This window comes from Pteronotus mesoamericanus, unplaced genomic scaffold, assembly GCF_021234165.1.
Source record: "Pteronotus mesoamericanus isolate MK-2021 breed Mesoamerican mustached bat unplaced genomic scaffold, CSHL_Meso_final contig_20, whole genome shotgun sequence".
Classification (NCBI taxonomy): Eukaryota; Metazoa; Chordata; class Mammalia; order Chiroptera; family Mormoopidae; genus Pteronotus; species Pteronotus mesoamericanus.
In genome coordinates, this window is record NW_026555085.1 from 22,646,962 (window position 1) to 22,661,940 (window position 14,979).

The window sequence follows — 14,979 nt, forward strand, 5'->3', positions numbered from 1 at the left end:
GGATTTTGTTTTATTTCTGAATACACAAGATTAAATACACTTTGGAAAAACAAGTTTTAGACCCATCTTTTCAACTTTTACACTATTATAAAATTATATTACTTGTTTTTAAACAGGTCCCTACATTTTCCTACATGTATTCCATTCTCTAATATCCTCACCATTTCTGCCAGTCAAAAACTATAAATTTAATCACAGTTTTGTTTATTATATTTTTGCTTTATTTCTAAAATATATTTTATTGATTATGCTATTACATCTGTCCCAGTGTTTCCCCTTTTGCCTCCCTCCACCCGGTGCTCCTCTTCCCTCCAGCAATCCCCTCTCTTAGTTCATGTCCATGAGTCATACATATAAATTCTTTGGCTTCCCCATTTCCTGTACTATTCCTAACATCCCCCTGTCTATTTTGTACCTGTCATTTATACTTCTTATTTCCTGTACTTTTCCCCTCACTCTCCACTTTCTCCTCCCAAGCTGATAACCTTCCAAAACCTTCATTCCCATAATTCTGTCCCAGTCCTGGTTGTTTGCTTAGTTTCTTTTTGTTTATATTTTTGTTTTTTAGATTCAGTTGTTGATAATTGTGAGTTTGTCATCATTTTAATGATCATAGTTTTGATCTTCTTTTTCTTTAATAAGTCCCTTCAACATTTCATGTAATAATGCCTTGGTGATGATGAACTCCTTTAGTTTTTTTCTTATTTCGGAAAAACTTTATCTGCCTTTCCAGTCTAAATGATAGCTTTGCTAGATAGAGTAATCTACATTGTAGGCCCTTGCTTTTCATCACTCAGCAATTCTTGCCAGTCCCTTCCTGCCTGCAAAGTTCCTTTTGGGAAATCAGCTGATGGTCTTATGGGAACTCTTTTGTAGGTAACTCTCTGATTTTTTCTTGCTGTTTTTAAGATTCGCTCCTTATCTTTAATCTTGGGCAATGTAATTATGATGTGTCTTGGTGTGGTCCTCTTTGGGTCCAACTTGTTTGAGACTATGCTTCCTAGACATGCATGTCTATTTCCTTTGCCAAATTAGGGAAGTTTTATTTCATTATTTTTTCAAATAAGTTTTCAATTCCTTGCTCTTCCTCTTCTCCTTGTGGCATCCTTATGATTCGGATGTTGGCACTTTTGGAGATGTCCCAGAATCTTCTTATACTCTCCTCTTTTTTTTGAATTCTTGTTTCTTCTTTCTGTTCTGGTTGAGTGTTTATTTCTTCCCTATGTTCAAAATCATTGATTTGAATCCCAGCTTCCTTCCCTTCACTGTTGGTTCCTTGTGGATTTTACTTTATTTTATTTACTGTAAGCTTCATTTCTTCCCTAATGTTTTTGTCATACTTAATGAGTTCTTTGAGCATCCTGATCACCAGTGTTTTGAACTCTGCATCAGATAGGTTGGCTATCTCCATTTCATTTAGTTCTTTTTCTGGGGTTTTGTTCTGTTCTTTCATTTTAGCCATATTTCTTTGTATCCTCAATTTGGAAGCCTTTCTGTATTTGTTTCTGTCTATTAGGTAGAGCTTCTTTGACTCCCTGTCTTAGCACACCTGTTAAATTGTATGGGGCAGAGCCTTAGGTATTCACCAGGGTGGGGAAACCTGCTTTACTGCTCTGTGGCTCTGTGTGGGGGAGGGGTCAGATAGGGGACAGTGCTGTTGCCTGGCTTCTGGAGGTTTGCCCAGCACTTGCCCTGTTTCCAATCCCTTCACCCACTTCCTGTATGTTACTGGGACCCTTCCAGCTGTTGCCCTGGTGTTGAATCCGAATGGATAGATTTGTGTATGCTTTAAGACTATGCAGGCCCTTTAAACAGACTCTCCTGAGAATCGGACAGTTTCTTCTGCCACCTCACCCCCTGCTGATTTTTACAGCCAGAGGTAATGGGGGCTTTATCTTCCTGGCACTGGACCCCTGGGCTGTGTGGTCTAGCCTGGGACTCGGATTACTCTCTCTCAAGGCATCCCTCCTGGTTTTTATCTGCCATATGTGAATGCGGGGCCACCCATTCTGTGCAGCTGCCTCCACTGTTTCTCTGTGCCATACCGCCTCTCCACAGAGGTCCACTACTCCATCCCTCCTACCTGTCTGGATGAATGTGGCTTCTTCAAATCCTTGGTTGTCTGACTTCCACACAGTTTGATTTTCTGTCAGTCCTGGGTGTTTTTTGTTTTAAGGTTAGTTGTAATACTTCTTGTGGTTGTTCAAGAAGGTAAAGCATGTCTACCTATACCTTCATCTTGACTAAATGTATATTAAAAGACTAAAAACAACCTGGGTATCAATCAGAGAATATCAATTAGTGTCCACTATTTGTTCTTCAGTTCTTAGCTGACAATAAAACTCCTAATTTTTAGTTGGGTATTAGTTGCCTGAAATAAAAGCTACTTTTTCTCAGATTCTCTTACAGCTAGGCATGACCATGTAAATAAGTTCTACCCTTTGGGTATAAGTAAGAATGGTAAGCGCAACCTGTGGGAAATGCACTATCTCTGTATTTACTTTTCTCCATTCCTCCTTAAGACTGAAATGAAGATAGGGTTTGAGATTCTATATCATGTGGCATACCAGCCCACAAATTATTTTTTTGCATGTATGGAAGAAACTTCTGACTTGTTTAAACCCACTCTTAGTTTGGGTTTTCTCTCTCTTGTAGCCAAACTTAAATCTAAAAAAATACAGCTTTTTACTTAGAATTGGTTAAAGAAATTCTCTAAATTTTAAAATGATAGACTGAAAAGGTAATCACAGTATATTGGTAATATAATAAAAGTCAGTAACAAAATCAGATTACAAAATCACATTTATTATATGTTCTGAAAGCATAAAATACACTGTATTGTCTGTTGAAAAACTTATTCTATACAAGGAACCATGCTGAAACTCAGTGCCTTAAAAAATAATTTATTCCAAGTCATGTGTTTATATGTCGTCTGTGGATTAGCTAATCTTGTATCAGCTTTGCTGAACTTGGTTGCAAGTTGTTGACTGGGTCCATGCCATCTCTAACTCTCTTTAGTCCAGTGATCTAGCCTTTTTAAAATTTTTATGTAATGGCAATGGAAGAAGTATAAGAGGACAGCACACTCCAAGCCATTGCTTGTGTCACATTGCTAATATCCCATTTTCTAATATCACATGGCTTTGCCAACAATCAGGACACAGGGAAGTATATAAACTTTTAGCTGGAGAAAATGTAAGTCTCATGGCAAAGGTCATGGATATGTTGAAGGGATAAAAAATTGTGATCAATAATTTGGTCCTCATAATCATAAATTCAGTTGTGATCACCAGGCTGATAGGTAATTTTATTTCCTTTTATATGAACCTTATTTTTTTCTAATTTGTAAAAATAAACACTTTTAATATATAATAAATTAATAAAATTATATTTTAAATAATGACACACATGCTTAAATGCTTATCTCAATTCCACTTTCTTTTTGAATACTTCTTGTAGACTCCAACAAGCACCAGTATTTCCTTCCCTGAACTACAAAGTAGTACTATTATATCTCTCATATAGAATTCCTCATATGGTTTTCTTTGAATTATCATTGTCAGTACTCAATTACCATTAGACTGAAAATTACAAGTTAGGTCTTGTTTAGAAATTTATCTACTTAGCTCAAGTTTTTCATACAGAAGATGCTCAAGAAATATTATTCATCAAATGAGTTGGGCAAGTACAAGAAATTTTTAAAAAGGACACTTTGTATAGAAAAATATATACAAAATATTCACAAAATATTCACAAAGATGTTGACAGATCATTTACAACCTAGATGAAACTTTTACTCTTTTCGTAAATAGTAAAAACAGCAGTCTCCATGAGAGATGCTGTTTACCTGGTTTGTACACTCTAATGACCTGAATTTTGATTCCTATAGACAAATAGAGTACATCCATTATTGATATTCAAGTCTAACTTAGGACCTTGCAAACATCATAAAAGGATTCAGTGAAAATGACAGATCAGAACATGATCAATTCTCTGGGACCACACTGGGAACTCCCAAGAATATCTTGAAGAGACTTAAATTAGAATTAATTAAATTAGAATTCATAAGGGTGGAAGCGATAATATTTTTAAAGTAATGTTAAACGTGCCTTTATTTACTTCGACTAGTTCAGAGAAGAGAAGCTTATACCGAATAAATTCTACTAACTATAGAGTGGTTCTGTTATCAATCTTAAGTTCTCCCTTATTTAAAAAAATAAGAAAAAGGTCTTACCTAAGGTAATTGTCATATCCATTCCAATTCCCTTTTTCAGATGTCTCATGTAATTCTTGTTCTATGCCACTTGTTCTATTCAAAATAGAACGGTTCTTTTTTTTTTTTTTGAGACCTTGATGTATGTGTTTTTCAATGGACTTATTCATAGTATTAGTGTCATTAACATGTTTCTTCAGAAGTCTTTCCATCTTCCCGAGTGATCTGACAGACCCTGGGCATGACTGTGGGTGCTGCAGCTGTCTGTATCTCGAGTAAAGGACTCTTGAGTTGTATTCCACAATGTAAGTTAAGAGAAGGAGGATGCAGTGTGGAAAGAGAGTTTAATCCTTTTTAACTGGGTGTTACTTCCTGGAAAAAGTGATACCTGAAGACCAATATGTCATTATACAGTGCCGGGAATACTCTGACACTTTATAAGACTATAGAACATAGTAATTTATCGAGAATTTAATTGAGCAAGCTCATGTAATAACCCATTACAAAATTGTTTGGTTTTACTTTTCATTGCCATGAGCCCTTAAGAAGGAAGGATAGTTATCCTCCTCTACCTCTTCAAAAGTGAGTGCAGTTCTTGTTTGTATAGATTCTCCTTTTTCATGTGAAAATGCAGGGGGTAAAAAATAAATAATACTCTTTTGCCTTTGAGGATTGGGCCAAAGTTGAAAATGGGAATTGAAACCCTCTTGGTAACTCTTCATAAACTTGAGAGCAAGTAAAGTATCCAGAAGGAGAAAGTTATGGAAGCTTTGTATTTAGAGTTAAGGAGCATGTGTGGGGAATGGCATAAGAGGAGATACCCACTCAGGGACAGAGAATTGTGCCAGAACTGAAAGTTCTGTGAGGGGTACAGGGGCCTGAGAAAGCTTATCTGAAGACTCTTTCTGAGGAATTAAGGTTTCAAAAACCAGCGCAGCTTCCTGGGTGCCTTTGAGCCTGGGGGTGGAGTTGCGAGGCTAAGGAAGCAGCATGGCTTGAGAGCTCAAGTGAGAGGCTAGGACCTGAAGGATAAGAGTCACAAATGGGGTAGCCAATTGAATAGAATCCACAGGTTTAGACAAGAAGCTGGGAAAGATCTCATATTAGATGAAACTGTAGCATTGAACAAAGACAACAGACAAGAGCCTTCCAAGATATTCTGCATCTGTTAGAAACTGAAGTTGCTATAGAAACTGTGGACCTCTTTTCTGAATCACATTGGCACATGGCTGCATGCTGTTTGCAAAAACTCAGGAATGGAAGAGCTCCTGGAAAAACGTTATATCAACATAGCTGTATGAGGTGGCTCCAGCTGCATTAAGTTTGATTTGGACAATCCGAAAACATGTGACACCGTGTTCATTGTTATTACTGTGAGAGCACTTAACATGAGATCTACACTCTTAACAAATTTTGGTGTATAATACAGTATTATTAACTACAGGTACAACGTTGTATAGCAGATCTCTGAAACATTTGTTTTTGCTTTTTTGTGTTATTAGGTTGTACTAAAATTTGACTGAAAGTAAAATAACATTTTGTATTAATCAGATTGGGAAGAATAATATTCATATTGATCAGCATGGGAGAAAATTTGTATTGTTATACACTTTTGTGAAAGTGATTTTTTTAGTTAAAAATAACTTTATTGCAGGTTTTATATTTTGGGACTTATATACATATTTGTTTCCAATTTTTGATATTTGCCTAACTGACATTGACTTTTTCTGATGCAATCATATATTGTTTTAAAAAATATTTTAAATTTATTTTTGACAAGTATAAAAGATCTTTAGAACTTAGTCTTATATAACTGAAATGCTATAGCTATTGAATAGCAACTCATCATTTCCTCCCCCCTCCCCCTTGGTAACCACTATACTACTCTCTGTTTGTATGCATTTGAATGCTTTATGTATCTCATGTAAGTAGTAACATGCAATACTTGTCCTGTGCCTGCCTAATTTTATTTAGCATAATATCCTAAAGTTTTATCAATGATGTAGCATATGGCAGGATTTCCTTTCTTTTTAAGGGTAAATAAAGCTCCGTTTTATGTTTATACTACATTTTTTTCATTCAGCTGTTGGTGGACATTAGATTATTTCCACATCTTGGCTACTGTAAATAATGCTGCAATAAATATAAGAGTAAACATACATTTTAAGATCCTGACTTCAATTATTTTGGATAAATACTCAGAAATGGGATTACTGGATCATGTTTCTAATTTTCAAAGAAATTTTAAATTGCTCTAAGTAGTGGCTGTACCAATTTACATTCCCAAGAACAGTATACAAGGGTTCCAATTTCTTCACATTCTCACCAACAGTTACTTTTTATCTTTTTTTTAATAAGAAACCCTTAAAGAATGTGAGGTGATACCTCATTGTGGTTTTGAGTTGTATTTCTCTGATGTTTAGTGATGTTAAGCATCTTTTCATAAGCTGCTAGCCATTTTTTTTATGTCTTCTTTGGAAAAATGTCTATTCTGGTCCTTTGCCATTTTTTAAACTTTTTTTTTTTTTTGACTACTGAGTTGAAGGAGTTCTTTATCTATTTTTAATATTAACTCCTTATATGATTAATGTACAAGATAATATACCATATATACCAGATATATGGTGTGCAAATATTTTCTCCCATTTTGTAGGGTTTTTGTTTGTTTGTTTTTTTTACTGTTGCTTTCTTTGCTGTGCAAAGCTTTTTAGTTCAATGTAGACCCACTTGTCTATTTTGCTTTTGTTTCCTGTGCTTTTGGTGTTATATCCAATATATCGTTGCCAAGGACAAAGTCATGAATTTTTTTCCACATGTTTTCTCCTAAGAGTTTTACAGGCTCAGCTATTATAAGTCTTCAGCTTATTTTGAGTTGATTTCTGTGTATTGGGTAAAGTTCCAATTTAATTCTTTCACTAATGCTAGTCAGCTTTCCCAGCATCATTTTTTGAAGAGGCTGTTCTTTTTCTATTGTGTATTCTTGTCAGTTTTGTCAATAATCAGCTGACTGCATACACATGTTAAAGAGGATCAGACATCATAATCAAATGGCATTTATCCATATATAAAATGATGGTTCAACCCATGATTTTCAATGTGGTGAACCACATTATCAGAATGAAGGATAAAAACCACATAATCATCTCTATAGATGTAGTAAAACATTTGACATGGTTCAACACCCTTTAATGACAAAGAACATTCAAGAAACCAGGAATATATGGAAATTATCTTACCATAAAAAGGCTATGTATAAAAACCCAAAGGTAACAACATACTCAACAAGAAAAAACTGAAAGCTTTTCCTATAAAATATCATTTTTATTCAATATCTTATTGGAAGTCCTACCCAGAACAATTCATCAAGGAAAAGATAAAAATTATAGCATTTTTATAACTTTATCATAGCATGGTGAAGAAATAGTACCTGTTAATAAAAATATTGCCATATTAACAATAATTTAGAATATTTCTTTTTTTATTGTTGTTCAATCACAGTTGTCTCCATTTGCCCCCCACTACTCTCCCCTGCCCCATCGACCCCCACTTCCCACCCTCAGTCCTACCCCACTTTGGCTTTGTCCATGGGTCCTTTATACATGTCCCTTGATGACTCTTCCCCTTCTTTCCCCGTTATCCCCCTCTCTCCTGCCTTCTGGTTACTGTCAGTTTGTTCTTTATTTCAATGTCTCTGTTAATATTTTTGCTTGCTTGTTTGTTTTGTTGATTCAGTTCCACTTATAAGTGAGATCATATGGTATTTGTTTTTCACCCCCTGACTTATTTCACTTAGCACAATGCTCTCCAGTTCCATCCATGCTGTTGTGAAGGGTAGAAGTTTCTTCTTTCTTTCTGCTGTGTAGTATTCCATTGTATAAATGTACCACAGTTTTTAAATCTACTCATCTACTGATGGGCACTTTAAATTATTTTGTCCCATAATGAATGGGTTAAATTTATTTTAAAGCTTAGGTCCTAGTGAGTTTGATGCATATGAAAAATATCAATATGGATAACTAAATTATAATATGAAAATTTTGAAAATTCAGTTTGGCAATGTATTTTATACCCATTGGTTTTATGAAATTCATTGTAATAGGATCCCAGAGATTTTTGTTATACATGTTAGAAATATATGATTCAAAATGAGATTGTATCAAAAATATTCTTATGACAATGAACTAACTTATAATTCCTTTACATGAAAATATTTTGGAGTCATTGGCAATACAATTATTAAATAGAAAACATAGATGCCCCACTAAATAAATGTTTGTTTTTCCAAATTTTATTAAATTTTCCTCCTTATTAGTTCTGATATTTAATATAGTTATATTTCTCCCTTTATTCTCAGCCAGATACTCCAAAAGATCCTCCATATTAAAAATATATATGTGAACATATACATGTATGTGTATATGTGTGTGTGTGTGTGTGTATACATATATATCATATTAAACACTGGTCTTTTTGCTGTTAACTGTTTGCTCCACATGTTTACCTGAGATTATATGTCACTGGCTTCAATGGTAATTTGGCCCAGGATCAGCTTTTATGCAATAGCCAAGAGTCTTTTAATCTCTAAATTAATTACATAGTGTTTAGAAGGTGTTTCAATTGCTATAAATAGCCCATGCATTATCTACTTTGAGAATCTTCCAGAATTTTAGCAAAGCTAAAGTGACTAATGTCACAAATATGAAAAGCTTCTTTCTATTTATGATATGCCTAGAACTAAGATCAATAATCCTAGAAATATTACGCAGATATGTAAGCCTTTTCCATATCATATAAAACAGTGGCTAGTCTCTCTTAAACATTTTTTATGAGTTTCAGGGCTTTTGATATTATTGATTGTATCAATAAAGCCTAGTGATATAAAATAGAGATAAAACTTCTGGTAATTAGAGTACAGCAGGCACAGCCTTGAGAGTTTGCTACCACCAGTGGGTAATTTATGGCTTTTTCTTTTATTCTTTCTGCCTCTTCCCCCATGTAAAATTGAGATAATAACACTTACTATAGTTTATAGACTGTGCTTCAGGAACTTAAATGAAATATGTTATTAGATATATAGCATATTTTACAGACAATCTAATTTATCATTACTTCACTTCTTGGGTTAAACGTCTCTACTTCTTTGTGAATGTGTGATATAAGAGATGATGAGGTTAAGTGAAATGCTTAGAGTAATACTGTACATTAAGAACAGTGTTTAATGATTATAAAACTTACTGGTATAAATCTTAATAGAGCCAAAAATTCCCTGGCTATTTGTTTTAGAACTTTATGACTGCTTTGGAGTTTTCAAAAGAATGCCACTCCAATGTAATAAGCAAGATTATTATGTCATTTTTCTTCTAAAGTTCTTGTATTTGATATTCAGTGCTATTATATTTGTGCCAAGTCTGTGGAAATTCTATAAATAGAAAGAGATAGTGATTTGAGAATAGAGTTAAAATGAAAATGCTGTAGGTGCTAACTTGAGCATTGAGTATAACATCTAACTTCAACTTTTCTGGTAAGAGATACACATTTTATAAATTCTTAATTAAACATTTGTTCTTCATTTTTTCCATCTTCTGAACTTTCTGAGAGTCTAAAATTCATTTTCAAACTTCATCCTATACACATTCTACAATATCTCCTTTAGGTTTTTTATTAGGTTTCTATGGCTGCTGTAACAAATTACCACAAATTTAGTGATTTAAAAGAACACAAATTTATTGTCTTACAGTTGTGGAGCTCAAGAGTCCAAAATGGGTCTCAATGGCCTAAAGTCAAGTTGTCAACAAGTCTATGTTCCCTCTGGAGGCTCTAGGGGGGAACTTGTTTCTTGCTTTCCTTTAGCTCATGGTCTACTTACATCTTCAAGGACAGTCATGGCTGGTCAAGTCTTTCTAACATTGCCATCACTTCATTCTCCACTTTTGTCTTCTTCTTACACCTAAAATAACTTCCATAGTTGTGTTTCCCCTGTTGCAATATTCTAGGATGTTTTCCCCATTTCAAGGTCAGATACCCTTAATTCCATCTGCTATCTTAATAGCTTTGTGCTATGTACAGTAACATGTTCCCAAATTCTGGGGATCAGGATGTGGATTACAAATTCAGGGCTATTATTCTGTCTACCACAGATGATAAGAAATAAAGGTTCTCAAATGAATAGTAGGTATAGAAAGAAGTCATAAATGCCCTTATTAATCTCAAAAATTCTAATTTATTTTAACATCATACATCTTAATTAGATAACTTCTTTTTTCAAAAATCAAAGCTTTTTATCTTTAAAATATTTTATTAATAAAGGTGAAAATGTTTTTGGCTGATAATTACTTGAAAACATACAATAATTAAGCCTTGTAATTGTATTTAACCAGTTCTACTGTCAGCAGGTCTGCACACATACACTGAATTTGTAAATCTGCATAATAATAAGAATAAAAGCTCAATTGAGAAATGCTTTGAGGCATTTTGAAACAGAAAGCACAGCTTTATGACAATGGAGAGTAGTTCCTTTCTTATAAACTTTAATTTGAAAGTGATAACACACTATCAATGCTCCTCAAGGATTTTGTTCTTTTTTTCCTAATCAATAAATCTCTACATTCCAGTTAGAGAAAGACTTTGTTACAAGCAACTCTGGAATCATTTTAATTATAAATATAATTTATAACATATGGTTTTCTAAAACTTTGATTGAAAAAATGCATTTCCAAAGGAATTTGCCCACTTCCACGTTTAAAAATGTGGGTTCTTTCCAAACTTTCTTAATTTTGAGAATAACAGTATTCTCCTAGTCACTTGGTATTATCACTTAACACTTTTATTTTCTTTATCCAGACATCAAATTCTGTTATTCTTTTTTTGAAATGATATTCTCACTTTTGACTACTATAAACCCCAATCAATCCATACCAGGATTACTATAAGAACGTATCTTAAGGGTTATCCTACATTGATTTTTTAATTTGAAAGCTAAGGGGGAAAAAGTCAACTCACATTTATTAAACAATTTACTATGTCCTAGGCAGCATTCCAAATACTTTACATTGTAAAACTCATTTTGTCCTCACCTGGACCCTAAGAGTTAAGTACTCTTTCAACCTCATTTCCCATATTGAAAAAAAAAAATCTTCAGACATGAGGAAGTTAAAAAACTTGTCCAAGGTTGGGCGTATATAAGTAGCAGAGTCAAGTTTCAAAATCTGACAGTCTTGGAGTTTCCACCAAGTTGGTCGCCCATGTTGCCGGGAAATTTGTATTAGAGGTATGGAAGCTCCCTTTGTATCTCGGAGCATTTGTATTACTCACCACAATAATTCTAATATGTTCTCACTCTGAGAGATTACATAGGGAACTGGAAGGCATATGTGATAAAGAGAAGCAACCACTGGGCGTGAGAGCCTCCATTAACAATGGAGAAAAGAGGGCAAACAGGTCTAACCATTCTCAAACAGAAACAGGCAGAGTCCTGTTTTTTCAGTCCTGCCTTGTCATCCTTCTTTCAGCCTAGCCTGCCAACACAACCAGGTGCTCTGATAGCACCTCTTACATCATGTTATCCTCCTACCCAAAAACCTAAAATGGCTTTGTAGTGCTCACAGGAGCAAGCCCAAACTACGCTGCCTGGCATTGATGCTTCTTTTCATTCGGTTCCATTGTATCTATCTAAGCTTCTACTTCTTCCAAACACAGATTTTTCTAATTCCCAAACTTCCGAGTCATCTTTGACTCCTCTCTACAACATCTTATAGCCAACGTATCAGCAAATCCCATTGACTCTAATTTCAGAACATAGCCCAAGTCCAACCATGTCTCAACACCTTCACTGCCGCCACCCTAGATCAAGTACCTATCATTCCTTGTTTAGACCAGCTGTCTAACAGAGCTGTCTAACTGGTCCAACGCCTTCTGCCCTTACCTTCCCATAAATTCTTCCAAACCCGTCAATCAAAATATCCCTTTACTATAAATTTCTCCTCTCCTATAATTCCTCTAGTAGCTCCCTATATCACACTGGATAAAAATCTAAAGGCCAGAGTATGCAAGGCCTTACACAATATGACCCCAGCAATTGCTCTAACTCTGTCTACTCTCACATTTGATCACTTGGTACTAGACACAGAGGTACATAGTGTTATTAGTAGATGTGTGTTTTGGGCTACCATATGAAAATACAGGATTGCTACCCAGAATGTTAAGATAAAATAAGATGGAGAACTTGAGTTTTATGCAAAAATATTGGTTGAAATTCCTGGGGGTAAAAAAAATCATTATATTTGAAGAAATACGGTTTTTTAAATATACTTCTGTATTAAAAAAAGGGATTAAAGGTCACCTTTTAATTCTAATTCTGGGTTTTGAAAAAATCATTTTAGCTAGTTATAATATACCAGGAATAAAGACATCACACCAGAGACATTAATAAATTAATATTTTCTAAAGACAGAGACATTATTAAAACCAAAATCAGACCATGACTTACCTTTTAATATAACTATCTAGTTCGAATTTTAGTGATAACTAACTAGTGAAAAGTGAGCCTAAGTGGTAGCCTCCTCCTTTTCCCTTCTTGAAGTAAAATCACCATTAAAACTAATAAACACAGATTTACTTTATCTTTGTTTAAATCTACATCTCAGAAAGATCTCCAAAATGAGTTTTTGAGTATTTAAAAAACAAATTTTATTTCAATTCTAAACAAACTAGTGTAAAATTAAATAAATAAATGTCTTTCTATAAACTTGTCTTATTAAAAATTGGCCTGGTTCTTGCAGCTGACTGGTGGTTCCATAATAAAATCTATAAAATGAAACTGCAAAATATTAAATGATGTAATGGGAAAGATTTTAATTGTGGTAAAATATATATAGCAAATTTTACCATTTTAACTATTTTTTAAGTGAAATTGTTTATTTGCATTGTTGTGTAAAAACACCACCATCCATTTCCAAAATTTTTTATCATCCCAAACCAAAACTCAGTACCCACTAAACAGTAACTCCACTATTTTACTTTCTGTCTTTATGAATTTGGCTGATATAGGCACTGCAAGAAGTAGAACCGTGTAATATTTGTCCTCTTGTGTCTGGTTTATTTTACTGAGCACAATATTTTCAGTGTTCATCCATGTCGTATTATATATCAGAATTTCATTCCTTTTTAATACTGAATAATATTCTATTTTGTGTAGATACTATATTTTTTATACATTCATCTGTTGGTAGACATTTAAGTGTTTTCTATTTTTTGGTTATTATAAATAAAAGTTCTTGGATAGTGTTCAAATCTCTGCTTTCAATTCCTTTTTGTATATAACTAGAAGTGAATTTCTGGATCATATGGTAATTGTTTAATTTTTTGAGGAACTGAAATATGATTTTCTATAGCAGCTGCACCATTTTACATTTCCATCAGCAATGTACAGTGGTCCCAATTTCTCTACATCCTGTTTGTTTGTTTTTTTAAATCTTTACAGGCATCCTAATTGGTATGAGGATAATTTTTTAAATCTCAGAATGAGAAAAAATTCCAAACATAATATGGCAAAAAAAAAACCAGAAGCCATGAAATAATAAATTTATGAACTTGATAACTTGAAAAAATTTTAAGTTGCTATATGGCTGAAATCACCATAAGAAAAATCACTAAAAAACAAACTAGGAAGTAATTGGAACTTTCAGACAGGAGTTGATTTTCTTAATGTATAAAAAACTCCTTCAAATAAATAAAACATAATTACCAATTGAAATTGGAAAAAGAGTGTAATTAAAAAGTTAACTAAATAAAAAATGCAAATAAATATTAAATATATAAAAAGATAGTATGAGTTTCAGGTTATCCATCTTCAAAGTGGGCTAATGATATCTACTGTAGTAAGCTAATAGACATTTAATGGTAGGTTATCAATAAAAAAATTCATATGCTTTCATTAGCAATATAGGGCCTCTAGGAAGTAGATCAATACAATCTACTTAGGACCGTGGCAAAAGAGAAATAGTTCTTAACTTGGAACTGAGTTAAAAAGAATAATTTCTTCAGAAGCAACATTTAAGAGATAACCAACCAACCTAAAGTATTAAAATATAAACCATATATTGAATTAGATTGTCAAATTAACTTCAATTTAGTTGTCACTTATAAAATAGATGCTGCAAGAAGATATGTACAGGAAATTGTTCAACCAAATATCTATCGATGAGAAGAAATCATAGAACTTGTTGATATTAGCAATATAAAATTATAGGAAGAAGAACTCATAAAATCTCTTTTATTTTTTTATTTTTATTTTTTTTTAGATTATTAGGTAAGACTTTTCTTTTTTTTAATTTATTTTCTTTATTTTTTCAAATACATTTGTCTCTGCCTTCCCCTTACCACCTTCCCCTGCCCCTCCCCCTCCCTCCCTCAATCCTTCCCCTTTGGTTTTGTCCATGAGACCTTGCTACACGTTCAGCGACCCTCCCATTCCCTTCCTTTCCCCCCCATCCCCCCTCCCTCCCTCCATCCCTCTTGTCTCTGTTCATTTCTTTTCCTTTAAAACCCTCATCACTAGAGTTTGAAATAGCATGAAGCTCCCTAAAAACATTCACCCACCATAAGAAATGTGTCTTTAGTGAGTCTTGTAACTATTTTAGTGTAATTCTAAGAAACTGCATTAACTCTGAGAATGATTCTTCCCTGAGCAGAATTCCTTGGTAAGGAAAATCTATTTAAATTTCATAAATACTTTGTATGGGCGGTATGTGTTTAATTATCATGTTTCA